Raw genomic sequence first — 14,861 nt, 5'->3', positions numbered from 1 at the left:
TCATTATTTATATGGAAAGATCCCATAGTATTTGAAAAGCCGACTGTTTCAAACAGTGTGGCCTAGTGGAAAGAGCCACTTTGGGAGTCCTCTGGGAGTCAGAGGACCTGGATTCTAATCCTGCCTCTGCCACTTACTCGCTGTATAACCTAGAGCAAGTCACTTCTCTGTGCCTTCATTTCCTCATCTGTAAAATGGGATTCAACCCCTGTTCTCCTTCCCACTTAGACTGTGAGTCCCAAGTGAGATTGGGACTGTGTCTGATCTACTTAGATTATGTCTTCCCCAGTGCTTAGCACAATGCTGGACACATTAGTGCTTAAATATCACAATTATTATTATTGATGATGATGATGATGATTCCATAGAAAGCGCCTAACAAATGCCACAACTATTATTATTGTTATTTTTGGAAAAAGAGGCTAATAATCATTTCTGTCAAAGATAAGTATTTGTCAAATTAATGAAGCACCTGAGACAGAAAGAGATGAAGGCAATCAGATGGGGAGATGTGAGAGAAATAAATGAATCCTCACCGCTTTACAGTTTATTTAAAGTGGCGCACATATGGTTTAACAGTAATATTGTTGGCATTCACAGAATAAATGATATCCATCTCCATCCCTGCATGCAGCACAGACAACAAGCTGCAGTGTAAAACTGAAAAACAGCTGGCGGGCTGCTCTCCACATTGCTTTAGCAAAGAAGCTTATACAAAGGAGAAAGGAAAAATCTTTGGGGCCAAGCCAGAAGCAGGATTTGGGGGTGACTTGGGGGCCGAAGGGTAAGGGGTAAAGACATATGTAAAATGGGGATTAAGACTGTGATGAGCCCCAGTGGGGACAGGGATGTCCGAACTGATTGGCTTGTACCTAACCCAGTGCTCAGTACAGTGTCCCGTACATAGTAAATGCTTAACAGATGCCATAAAAACACACAAAAAACCCCAAAGAAACTCTAGTTTAGATATATGGGTTTAAGGAGAACCAACAGAGCCATAATTTGGGAACTACTGTGTGACCTTGAACATATCACTTACCTTGCAGATGAGGAAAGTGAGGCCCAGAAAAGTGATTTGTTTTAGGTCACACAGTAGCTCCCAAGTTATGATTCTGTTGGTTCTCCTTAAACCCATATATCTTCTCCCTGCTATTTAGACTGTGAACTCAATGTGGGACAGGGATTATGTCTGACCTGATTCACTTGTATCTGCTCCGCAAATAGAACGGCACTTCACAAATACCATGAAAAAAATGGGAAATAAAAAAGATGTTTGAATTCCTTCACCAAACTCTCAATGAATCATATAGATACATATACTTATTCATTTTTTCTGTTGTGATAGAGTTTGCATATTCTAATTTTATGCCAGGGGCTTCCTTTTGCCGGTGCTGAATGATGCTACTATATACCGTCTGAAAAGTAAGCACTATCTCCTGGAAAACCCTCCCGTGATTCAAACCCCAGGCATTTACTGTTGGTTTGTTCTTCCACCCACCGTCCCTCCTACTGTAGTTGCCGTTCACAATGTGCACAACCTCAAGACGAAGGATTCCTCTCGGTTTTCTTTTTTTTTTTTTTTGCTTATTTTCTCCTTACGATTTATCCCTAACCTGGCTCAGGCTTGAGTCTCCTTTAGTACCTGCAGATTCGGGGTGGTGAAATGGGCATTGTTCAGTTGTGAAATGAGTGCTACTGAGACCGGACTTTTGTGCTTTGAGTTACTCCTGCACGCAAGGGATTGCTTGAGGGGAAGGATTATCTTTGCCAGTGGGAGACCGATGCTATACATTGGATGCAAAATGCTTGTGGGAAGTCTCTAATGTTATCGCCCAGGGAGCAGGGTGTTTTGAAATAGAAAGACAGCTTTATTGGCTACAGCAAATTGCTTTTTCAAACTAATCTCCTTGCTTTAGGGGTTTTTCATGTTATCATGAACACATTTCCAGAAATGACAAGTCACATGTGTCTCAAATTTATTTCTGTGAATTCATCAACACAGTTAAGCAAACAGTCTTGCCTGGGTCAATTCTAGTTACTGGAAAATCATGAATTTTTATAAAAATGATTCCATCTCTTTATGCTTAAATTACCTGCGTGATGCACTGTGCTCTTTAGAGAAAGACAGTTTGTAAATAGTGGGCATGGTAGCGTGCAGTAGGAGAAACGTCTAGTGCGATAATAATAATGGTAATATTTATATTATGTGCCAAGCACTGTACTAAATTACTGGAGTAGATACGTTAGGATTAGATTGGACACAGTCCCCGTTCTACATGGGATTCACAATATAAAGAGGGAAGAGAACGGGTATTGCACCCCCATATTGCAGATGAGGAAACTGAGACCCAGAGGAGTTAAACGACTTGCCCTAGGTGACCCAGCAGGCGAGTGGCAGTGCCAGAATTAGAACCCAGGTCCGCTGACTCCCAAGTCCGAGCTCTTTCTACTAGACCACACTGCTTCTCTATATGGAATCTGGAGAATACTTAGTCTACCCTAAGGCTGAATGAAAGGGCTTTCTCGCCCCAGTGTCCCTGTCACCCTTCCAGGCAGCGGCAAGCTTTCTTCTTCTTAGTGATATGCCCTGCTTTGGTTCAAGTTGTTATTCCAGGTGATTCCCAATGTTTGAGGATTGCCGGGAGGATATATATACATATGAATATATATATCTGTTAATCCACCCTGGCTTCACTTCTTTCTTCCTGGGGTTGCGATTGGCAACCCCATTTCTAAACTCTAAAAACCTGGGGCCCTCATATCTTCGTACCACACAAGAAAGCCGCCAGAGTACACAGAAAACTACCCCTCAGATTGAGAAATGGCGACGTTGTTGGAGAGATTCCCTCCACTTCGTGCCTGTGTGACTGGAAAGGCACTTGCGATTGACTCTCCATTTTACCCTGTGAGTGAAGGTTGGTCAGTTATTCGGTCAACCGCATTTATCCAACGCTTAGCGTGGGCAGAGCACCGTACTGAGTGCTTGGGAGAGCACAAAATAACAACAGACACATTCTCTGCCCATAACGAACCTCCAGTCTAGTAGGGGAGACAGACTTTTGAGATAAAAGAATAAAATTACAGATATGTACATGAGGACTGTAGGGCTGGGAGCGGGGATGAATAAAAGGAGCAAATCAGGGTGATGGAAGACAAAGGAAAGAGGGTTTAGTCAGAGAAGGCTTCTTCTGGGAGGTGTGCCTTCCATAAGGCTTGGGGATGGTAGCGGGGAATAATTGTCGGGTATTAAGAGGGAGGGTGTTCCGGGCCAGAGAAAGGACATGGGTGAGAGGTCAGTGGCCAGATAGGTGATAGCGAAGTAAAGTAAGTAGGTTAACATTAGAGGAGTGAAGTGTGCGGGCTGGTTTGAAGTAGGAGAGTAGCGAGGTGAGGTAGGAGGGACCAAGGTGATCGAGCGCTTTAAAGCCGACCGAAAGGAGTTTCGGTTTCATGTGGAAGTGGATGGGCGACCAGTGGAGGTTCTTGAGCGGCGGGGAAACATGGGCTGAACGTTTCCGTAGAAAAACCATCCGGGAAGTGGAGTGAAGTATAGACTGGAGTGGGAAGAGACAGGAGGCAGGGAGGTCAACAAGGAGGCTGATACGGGAATCAGGATGGAATTTGATTACTGGTCCTTGCTCCTCTGATGCATTTGTAATTCTGTAGCACCAGTGCAGGTCCGCTGTATTTCTACTGCTCTTTCTGAGCCTGTCTCCTGAACTTCCTGATGCCCTGGCTAGTGGAGAACCACTTTCCTCCCGATTCCCGCAGTCCAGCTGGTCTGTCTCTTGCAGGTCTCTCACTCCACTCTAGGCCACCCTGTCTGTTCTTTTAAATGGTCTCTGAGTTGTTCTCTCTGCCCTCTTCTCCCCCGTTTGTGGGCCCTATTTCTATCAGTAAATCTATCAAATCGTATTTACTGAGCATTTACTGTGTGCAGAGCACTGTACTAAGCACTTGGGAGAGTACAGTACTTCACGCTACTGCCCGGATCGTTTTTGTACAATAAACGTTCAGTCCACGTCTCTCCATTCCTCAAGAACCTCCAGCGGTTGCCCGTCCATCACCACATCAAACAGAAACTCCTTGTCAATCACCTTGTCCCCTTCTACCTCACCTCGCTTCTCTCCTTCTACAACTTATTTTGCTCCTCTAATGCCAACCTACTCACTGTACTTCCGTCTCGTCTATCTCACCGCCAACCTCTTTCCCCCGTCCTGCCTCTGGCCTGGAACAATCTCCCTCTTCACATCTGACAGACATTTACTCTCCCTCCTTCAGAGCCTTATCGAAGGCACATCGCCTCTAAGAGGTCTTCCCTGGCTAAGCCCTCTTTTCCTCTTCTCCCGCTCGCTTCTGCGTTGCCCTGATTTTCTCCGTTTATTCACTCCTCCCCAGTCCCCACAGCACTTATTTACGTATCAGGAATTGTATTTATTTATATTAATATCCATCTCTCCTGTTAGACTGTAAGCTCACTGTGGGCAGGGAATGTGTCTACCAACCGTTATAGCGTTATATAGTACTCTCCCAAGTGCTTAGTACAGTTCTTACACAGTAGCACTCAATAAATAGGATTGACTGATTGATACAGTACAGCAGAGTTGATAGACACAAGAAGCTTTCCACCTACAGAGCAAAAGTCAGGATTGTATAGAGTGAAGATCCCGGCCACAAGATTCTTGTTGCTAGGATATCTTCTTCCTCGAGAATCCGCAGTGATTTTTCTCTGCAAACTTTTTCCTCTCAACAAAGACAAGCGTCAAACTTGGGCCAGGCCATTTGCTGCTAATTGTGCTACCTGAGACAACTTTCTGTGACTCAGACTTTTTCCTTTTAAATATGGCTCCCAACCCCAAGTCTGTCTGTGAAATCAGCAGGCATAAACCACGGTGTGAGCGCAAACTCTATTATAAGAAAACAATTTCAGTTATTCATTCCTCTTAACCATTGCCTGATGAGAAGCAAAACCACAGATCCGAACATTCCCTGAAGCGATAGTCTATTTCAGTTTTCTTTCTCAATTCTGTTTTTATGGACTTGGATCCAGACAGTCTGACTTCTCTTTTGAATTTAATAAAAAATGAAATTCTGTATGTCCAGTTCTGTAACAGGATTTGCTGCCTTGAAAAAAAAAAAATAAACCCCATTAAGGAAAACGTGCGATGTCATCCTTACCCCTTCTGACACCGCAGATGCTCACACCTGCATTCAACACAAATTCGCTGTATCCCCGACAGCATTCTAGCCCAATTACAAATGGTAGAAATGAGCTTTCTTCAGGACAGAGTATTCAGTTCATGTCGATTAAGACAACTGTGGCATTTGTTAGACACTTAATAGTAACAATAATAATAGTAATAATAGTTCTTATTAAGCGTCAAGCACTCTTCTAAGTGCTGGAGTACATATAAGCGGATTGGACAAGAGTCACTTTTCCACATGGGGCTCCCCCACCGTCTATAATAATAATCAATCAATCGTATTTATTGAGAGCTTACTCTATGCCTCAGTTCCCTCATCGGTTAAACGGGGATTGAGACTGTGAGCCCCTTGTGGGACAAGGACTGTGTCCAGCTGGATTTGCTTGTGTCGACCCCAGTGTTTTGGACACACTAAGTGCTCAAAAAATACCACAATTATTATCATTATTATTATATCCAAGACCACCTACTCAGGACTTTTTTGAGTGCAGGTATGAGACATACCATCATCAGTCGGGCTTGTATTTAAATTGTTTGTCCTTAGTGGTGATGGCTTGCATGGAGCCATCCTCACTCTCTCACCACCCCGCATAAAGCCAGCAACCTCGCCTTGCGAGATGGTTGATTGGGGCTACCGTTGAAGAGGGGCTAAGACCGATTCAGAATGGAAATTTACCGGCAGAACGTAAGGCAGAGCCAAGAGCACAGCAATCAGTCAATTAATCAATCAATCATATTTATTGAGTACTTAATTAGTGCGGAGCACTGTACTAAGCCCCCCTCTCAGGATCACACCTGGAGAGTTTCCAGTACTCTACCAATCTCGACGATGGGAGGGAGAATCAAGCAGAGGCCTACCCATTCTATTCCTAGCTTGGGCAGTGGCTAGCGAGGGGAAGACAATCTGCTACAGGTCAAAACTCACCTCTGTTGGGCAGCAACGGCACGAGAGAGAGTCGAGGGTGGAGACTGAAGTTTACTGCATGGAAGGAGGCAATGGTAAACCACTTCTGGATTTTTACCGAGAAAACTCTGTGGAAACACCCCCAGAACGATTGCAGGTGGAGGTGGGGCGTTCTGGCGTCGCTACGGGTCAGGGTCGGCTCGACAGCCTAAGATGAGAAAAGACTGTACTAAGCACTGGGGAGAATACAGCGTAACAGAGTTGGTAGACACGTTTCATGCCCACAAGGAACTAAATCATGCAAGTCATTTTCCAAGTGGATTAGGCTGCCCAAATTATGTTTTGCTTGGAAACTTCCCATTGGCTCCATCTCCGTGGACCAAGGCTATGCTTCCTCCACCCCTTAATAATAATAATAATAATAATGATGATGATGATGATGATGATATGTGTTACATGCTTACTATGTGCAAACACTGTTCTAAGCTCTGAGGGAGATATAAGTTAATCAGGTTGGACACAGTCCCTGTCCCACATGGGGCTCACGGCCTTAATCCTCATTTTACAGACGAGGTAACGGGGGCCCAGAGAAGTTAAGCGATTGCCCACGGTAGCACAGCAGACGTGGTGGAGCTGGGGTTAGAACCCAGGTCCTTCTGACTCCCAAGCCCGTGCTCTATCCACTAAACCACACTGTGTTCCCTGCTGTTCACAAGCTGCTTGTTAGAAGATCAAACTCTCCTCTGCAACAGACAGCAAGATCCTTCCTCCTCCCAATCCAGATCCTTCTATGAATCAATTAATCCATCACTTGTATTTGTTGAGTCCCTATGGCGTTCAGAGCATTATACTAGGGGCCTGGGAAAGGGCACTATTAATTTTATTAATGCGCTTGCTCTTCCCCGCTCCCAGACCCAAAGCACTTAAGTTTTATTTTGTTTATCTTGAAGTCTGTCTCTCTCACTCTAGACTGTGAGCTCCTTGTGGGCAGGCAGTGTCGCTGTTTATTGCTGTATCGTACTTTCCCAAGCGCTTAGTACCCTGCTCTGCGTATAGTAAGCGCTCAATAAATATGACTGATTGATTAATTGATTGAATAGAGTTAGTAGACACAATCTCTGTCCTCTGGGGTGGGGAGTGGAGAGGGAGTTTGACTCTAAGGCAGTTTACAAATAGGAGGAAGAAGGAAAAAGATATGCACACATTGTAAAACGTGCACATAATTCTGAAATGTTTTTGAAAACTGAGAAAGGAGGGAGGGGTATGTGTTAAGTTTTTCATTAGGTTCCCTGGCTGGGTTCTATTTGGTCATAAGCCAATAGCCCCGAGCTTACATATTCCTAGGGATGTTTCCAAAATGTTAAAAAAAACCCCTCTTCTTGTTCCCCATAATTTCTCATTTTGGCCCATTTCCTAGTTCCAGCTGGAAGCGAGAGCTGGGTGCCAAAAAGCCACTTGAGAGAGCATCCCTGCTTGCAAGTGTCTCTGGCCTGACAACCCAGGAAGTATTGGAAACTCGCAGTGAAGTCAACTATCCTGAGCTCTGCAGACCCATTTTGCAGCATTAGGATGCCAGCGTTATAATAATAATAATAACGATTGTGGCATTTGTTAAGCGCTTACTATGTGCTAGGCACTGTACTAAGCGCTGGGGTGGAGACAAGCAAACCGGGTTGGCCATCGTCCCGGTCCCACACGGGGCTCACGGTTTTTTATCCCCATCTAAAAGATGAGGGAACCGAGGCACAGAGGAAGTGAAATGACTTGCCCAAGGCCACACAGCAGACAGGTGGTGGAGCCAGAATTAGAACCCGTGACCTCCTGACTCCCAGACCACGCTCTATCCACTACGCCATGCTTGGAAGCCGGGGTCCGACAGTGGCTTCCCTTTAAATCAAAGTTTGATGAAGAATTTAGGGTGCGTGTTGCTGTTCTGCGGCCGATTCTTATCCCCCTCGGCAGTTTTGGATGCAATGGAGTAGGCAAGAAGAGGATGGGCAGGGAATGTGTCTGCTTATTGTGTGGTATTGTACTCTCTCCTGTGCTTAGTACAGTGCTCTGCACACAGTAAGCGCTCAATAAATCCTGTTAATCGACTGACTGACTAACATGAGCAAGAAGAAGCGCAGCAGGGATCGTGAGACAAGACTGTAAGCTCGTTCTAGGCAGGGAATGTGTCAGTTTTCTTGTTGTGCCGTGTTCTCCCAAGCGCTTAATACAGTATCTTGCCCAGGGTAAGCACTCAGTAAATACGACTGATTGAACGAAGGCCAAAGCAGAACAAGGCCGGCCAAAAGGAGAGAATTGCAGGGAAAGAAAGACGATGCAAACTACGCCGCCCAAAGTGCGAAGAGGCTGGTGTCCGCAGACATTTCCCGGAAGCCATGGGGGCGTGTAAAGAAGAGTTTCCCTCCCTGGCGAATAGGGGAGAGTTTCATCCTTCCTCTGAGTGGAGCTGCGATTTCCTCAGAGAGAACTCTGGCAAAAGTCTTCATTTAGTGTGTTACTCCGATTCCCCTATCTGTGGGTGTTTCCCTGCTTCAGAAACAGGCCCAGCCTGGGTTGGTGTTGGAAGAGGTTTTTGGTGTTGGAAGAGGTTTTCCGAGGGCTGTGGTCACTTTCCGCTTAAGCTCTACATGGAGTTAAAAGGGGGTCGGGATAACATAATTTGGAGTTGTTTCTGTCTAAAACCTTTTCCATCCTTCCCTCCCTTCAAGCAAAGGTGAGGAGAATAATTCAGTGTGTCTTGAATGTCATTTTCATACCAGAAGAGATGCTCCTCCTCTATACTGTAAGGTTCTTGTGGGCAGGGGCTATGTAGACCAACTCTGTTGTCTTTTACACTCCGGAGCACTTGGTACAGTGCTTTGCACACAGTAAGTGCTCAGTCTCTACCATTGATTGATAATCAGATGCAGCCCCTGTCCCTTAGAGTGCTCACAAACTATCTAGCCCCATTTTACAGACGAGGAAACCGAAGCCCAGATCGGCGATGTGACTTTTTAAAATAATATTTGTTAAGCTCTTCCTACATGTCAAGCGCTGTTCTAAGCACCGGGATAGATACAAATCAATCGAGTTGGATGCAGTCCCTGTCCCACATGGGGCTCTCTCAGTGGGAGGGAGAACAGGTATTGAATCTCCATTTTAGACTTGAGGAAACTGAGGCACAGAGAAGCTAAGTGACTCGCCCAAGGTCACACAGCCAGCAGGTGGAATCTGAATCCAGGTCATCCGACTCCCGGGCTCATGCTATTGCGAGTAGGCCGATGGTGCTTCCCAAATCCCACGTTACAAAATGCTGGTTCAGACTCACCGATTAGTCATTCGCGAGCGTAGGGCTTCCGGTTTATGAATCGCAGAGCTCAGTTATTTCTGAGTGACCTCTGATGAGCTGTCTTAACGAGGAAAGTTGAACGAGTGGTTTTACGGCCCTATTGCTCACATCAACTCCCACCTTCAAACCATGTGAGAAATAAAAGGAATCGCCTGGAATTTCGGACTCACCAACTCCGAGTCACGGGTCTCATGAAAAGGGCTTAATAAAGTTGACGGGGGGAGCCTCTTCGAAAGGAAACCATTTTCATACTGCCAGAGACGGGTCGAGGGGGCTTCAGAACTGCCATCTGCGTCGTTAAAAATGTATTCACGCGAGCTCGATGTCGCCCGGAGCGAGCGGGATGTATTTCCTGTAGAATTTATCCAAGGAGAGATCGGTCCCCTCTTTCCGTTTCTTGGCTCGAAGCAAGGTCGGGTGGATGATGTCCCGGATTTGATGGCATTTAATATTAAACACGTGTTCCGTAAATTAGCAGTGACAGCATTTTACATGGGTAACGTACCACGGCTTGATGATTAAAGCCTTTCTACGACGCTTGGTGATTTCGTGCCGCTTTAAACCGAACTCGCTAACTTTGTGTCGTCTATTGATGCGGAGAGGGTGATGGTTTTTGGAAATTCCTTTGTAGAGGTCAGGCCTTGCGAACCAGGCAGCAACCCAGTTACCACAGGGGAAGAAGAGAGTTAACTTGGGGTAACAGTGGAGATCTTAGGGGGCCAGTGGTGGAGATCTCTCTTTGGCCACTCCAGTAGAGCTGAGGAGAGGAGGGAAGGAAGAAGACAGTTGTCCTCTCTCTGCTCCCCGCCTCTACTCTTCTCTCCCGCCCCTCTTTCCCAACCTTCGGGCCAGTTGTTTCCAACCAAGAGAGGCAGCATGGCCTAGCGGATAGAGCATGGGCCTGGGAGTCAGAAGAACCTGCGGTCTTCTCCCGGCTCCTCCACTTCTCTCCTGAGTGACCTTGGGCAAGTCACTTCACTTCTCTGGGCCTCAGTTACCTCATCTATAAAACGGGGATTAAGACCGTGAGCCCCATGTGGGACGAGGACTGTGTCTGACCTGATTGCCTCGGATCTGCCCCAGCGCTTAGAACAGCGCCCGGCACATAGTAAGTGCTTAATAAATACCGTAAAAAGCCCCTTCTCATCCCTTGCCTGAACAGTGACTTTTGCACTTTTGAGTTCAGCTTTTAGTACAAGCCAAACGCTGTATTAAGTACTGCGATAGAAACAGGATAATCGGATCAGACACAGTCCCTTTCTCACATGAGGCTCACAAACTAAGGGTGAGGGAGAACTGGTATTGACTCTCCATTTTACAGATGAAGAAACTAGAGGCACAGAGAAGCTAAGTGACTTTCCCAAGGCCACACAGCAGGCAAGAGAGAGATTCGGAATCGGAACCCCGGTCCCTTGACTTTGAAGCCCGTGCTGGTGATGGAGGAAGGCACTTACTGGGTGAGAGTCTCACCTCCATGTCGTAAGATTATTTTTTAATGGTATTCGTTAAGCACTTACAGTGTGTCAAACTCTATTCTAAGCGCTGGGTTAGGCACAGATTGATTAGGTTGGACACAGTCCCTGTCCCGCATGGGGCTCACACTCTTAGCAGGAGGCAGATCAGGTACTGAATCCCCATTTTAAGGTTGAGGAAACTGAGGCCCGAAGAAGAGAAGCGACATGCCCAAGGCCACACAGCAAGCAATCGGCAGATACGGGATTAGAGCGCAAGGCCTTCTGACTTCCAGGCCGGGGCTCTTTCCACTAGGCCTCAGCGCTTCTCCATTGGGATGTAAACGCCTCAATGCTTCTCCGATTCAGACGTAGCGGATCTCTTACCCGGTGGGCTCCTGAAGTGGGAAGAAAGCCCTGACCTGGGGCAGTGTGATAGAGGATTCCCAGCAAGGGTTTAGAATTAGATGAGGGATAGAGAGGTCTGAGAGAACCTCCGGATGGGGACCCAGCTCCAAAGACCAGAATAAATGTTTGAACCGTACCTGGAACCAGGATTTTGCGTAGCGGAGGAGGCTGGGATAGAAGCCTGAGGTTAGATAACTGAGTCAGGTGGAGCTGTGGATTTTCCTGAATAAAGAAGGGAGACTGAAGAGGTTCCCAGAATTCCCAGAAGCCGATGGACAGTTAAGAGGGGAAGCTCAGTGAAAAGGGAAGGTGTCTCTCGTTGTTGTACTCTCCTAAGCGCTTAGTACAGTGCTTTGCACATAGTAAGCTCTCAATAGATACGATCGAACGAATGAAGGAGAACGAGTTGGATATTTGGAAAATCCTTAAAGAAATCTACCACCTGGGTTTGGATTTCATCTCAATCCTCGTTAGAATATTTTGGTGTCTTCTCAGTCTGGGAGCAGGTGTGCCAAGGAGATTGAAACACGGATCCCCACTGATAGCGTCCGAGCATCTTAATGGGCCAATTACCGGCGTAAATAGAAGATTCACATTACTGAACGGACTCCGGAACACCACGGGCGGGAGTCACGGCGGAGCCGTTTGCCGGGACTTCTGCTACGTGATACCCGAAGGTCGCTCCGTCAAGCAAAACCCTGAACAGGGTGAGCCAGAATCCGCTTCTCCTTGGAGAGGATTTGGATACGTAACGCAGGATGAAACTCCAGGCCCGTGGCGGACTCTGAAGATCTGCATCCGACGAGGGAGCGTGGAAAGTCTTGACTCTCCTCCGGGCCGAGATTCCTGCCACGGTCCGTGACGAACACGGTGACCTCGTGGGGGCGGATGCCGCCTGGGGGAACACGAGGACTTAAGATAATAAATAAGATGCGAAGCGAAATAGCTGACTCTTGAGTCGGATGGGAGGGCGTGGCGGCCCCTCCGAAGCTTGAGCATCTGGAAGACATAATCCAGTTGAGCGTGTTCACTCTAAATCATCATGTGACTCATTTGGTGGTTTCCTGGAAGAAAATCAGCAACCCTTCCATCCAGGGATGAGTGAAGTCTGATGACACTCAGACTTGGAAGTCCATTCTCCCCCCGTTTAAAAATGCCTCTTCTACCCTCCTTGGCCTACAATATTTCAGCAACGACGTTTACATCTCGTGGCCTACATCTTTTAGGTTTACATGTCGATCCTCATTTTGAATCTATTTGCGTTTTGTGGTGAGTTTCACAAGCCGTCTCCCATCCCCAAACAGGCAATTTCTGCTTGCGAAGCATCAGCTCGATCAATAAATCGATCGGTGATATTTATGGAGCGCTTACTTTGTGCAGAGCCCTGTAACAAGCGCTTGGGGGAGTACAGCGTAACGGAGTTAGAGAACACATTCCCCTCCCATATCGAGCTTCATAATGATAATAATGATAGTATTTGTTAAGTGCTTAGGAGACTGCGAGCCCAGAGAAGTGAAGTGACTTGCCCCAGGTCACACAGCAGACAAGTGGCAGATCCGGGATTAGAAACTATGACCTTCTGAATCTCAGGCCCGTGCTCTATCCTTTACCCCGTGCTGCTTCTCCAGCTAACGGTCTAGAGGGGTAGATAGACATGGATGCTAATTCATAATTTATAATATAAAATGTAAATATACGAACAAAAGCCCTGCAGGACTGGGGGGGTGGGGAGGGGTGAATCATCAGTTACAATTGGTCAGCATGAGAAGACCGCTGTGGAAAAACACCCAGAAATTTTGAAGCTTGGCCCTAACGGTAAAAAAAAATACCAAAAAACCCCCCCAAAAACCCCCCAGTACCAGAATCAGCAAAAGAACTTATCTTGGGAGGAGTTCATTCTGAAGGAGCGATGAGTATCATGCAAACTAAGCGTCCATAAACGATCGATAATTCCTCAACCTAGACCTCGAGGGGATAGCTGCATTAAAGAGTCACAGGGCTTTAGATCACGACTTTGGGCTAAAATTTAAAGTCATGATTTACAAATAAGCCCAATAAATCAGTCCTTCCCATTAACGAAGCGGATATTTATTTCCAAGTATAAAGAACTGGCTTTCGCATCAGCCGCAGGAAACTCAGAATTGGCCTTCCATCTTCTCCAGCGCTTATAAATCAGTCGTGGTCAAAAAAAAACAGTTGCACAATTTGGGAATCACTCTCTGTATTATTAAATCAGTCATTTGGGGTGTATATATATATATAACTGGCAGGCATCCTAAATCACCTGACCATCAAACTCCTGGCTCATAAATCCCAAAACTCTGGATGTAATTGAGGACTGAAGAATGCTTAATTGTGAGCAGTTTACTAAATACCGTTTAGTAGCAGAACGGAATTCCCGTCGCCTCAGGAAATGTTATGGGTAAGATGTGACGGCTTCTTCCCGTGGCAAGTGCCTATGTCTGCTACACGGCAGTGCTGAGAAAAAGGCGAAACAGCCTGGAACTAGACTTCGGTAATAATTGTGGTTTTCGTTAAGTGTTGACTGTGTGCCAAGCGCCGTTCTAAGCCCTGGGAGAGAGACGAGATAATCAGGGTCCACATGCTGCTCAGAGCAGGAGGGATAATACAGCAGGTATCACGTCCCCATTTGCAGATGAGGGAACTGAGGCCCAGAGAATTTAAGTGACTTGCCCAAGATAACACGGCAGATGAGTGGTGGAGTCAGGATAAAAATAACAATAATAATAATGTTGGTATTTGTTAAGCGCTTACTATATGCAGAGCACTGTTCTAATCGCTGGGGGAGATACAGGGTAATCAGGTCGTCCCACGTGAGGCTCACAGTTAATCCCCATTTTACAGATGGGGTAACTGAGGCCCAGAGAAGTGAAGTGACTCGCCCACAGTCACACGGCTGACACGTGGCAGAGCAGGGAGTCGAACTCAAGACCTCTGACTCCGAAGCCCGGGCTCTTTCCACTGAGCCACGCTGCTTCCCGGCGTCATTAGCACCCAGGTCCTCTGACTCCCAGGCCTGTGATCTTTCCGTGCTCTTTCCTTGCCCGTGGTCTTTCAGAAGCAGCATGGTGTAGTGGATAGAGCGTGAGCCTGGGAGGCATAAGGTCACGGGTTCTAATCCTAGCTCCGTCACTTTGCTCTGTGGCCTGGGGCAAATCATTTTACTTCCCTGTGCCTCGGTTCCCTCGTCTGTTAAATGGGGACCGAGACCGTGCCGGGGAGGGTGTCTAACTCAATTTGCTATATCCAGCACTCACTACAGTGATTTGCACAAAGTAAGCACTTAACGAATACCGTAATTATTATTATTATTGTTATTATTTCCACTAGGCCACACTGCTTCAGAAAAGTCCCTGAAAAGGCAGTTCCAGCTCCGGGAATTGTTCCATGGTGGTGGTGGCCCTTTAAGCTGGTCGGGGGAAGCGCTCCCAGACCTGACCTGGCTCCAGCACTGCAATCTGTAACTGGAAACCAAGGGAGAGAGAAAGAGTTCCAAGCTAACGAACAGTGTGGGCTCGTGAACGGAGGCGGGACGG

General features: G+C 46.7%; 1 non-coding gene across 1 annotated transcript; it reads left to right on the top strand.

Moving 5' to 3' along the window:
* The first annotated feature begins 5,981 nt into the window (after positions 1 to 5,981).
* LOC114818086 lies at positions 5,982 to 6,119 on the top strand. The gene has a single exon (XR_003765907.1). It is a non-coding gene; the product is annotated as a small nucleolar RNA SNORA7 (small nucleolar RNA).
* The last annotated feature ends 8,742 nt before the right edge of the window (positions 6,120 to 14,861 follow it).

The sequence above is a fragment of the Ornithorhynchus anatinus genome, chromosome 17, assembly GCF_004115215.2.
Source record: "Ornithorhynchus anatinus isolate Pmale09 chromosome 17, mOrnAna1.pri.v4, whole genome shotgun sequence".
Taxonomy (NCBI): Eukaryota; Metazoa; Chordata; class Mammalia; order Monotremata; family Ornithorhynchidae; genus Ornithorhynchus; species Ornithorhynchus anatinus.
Note: the sequence above shows the minus strand (reverse complement) of the source record. Positions and strands in the feature narration are given on the sequence as shown.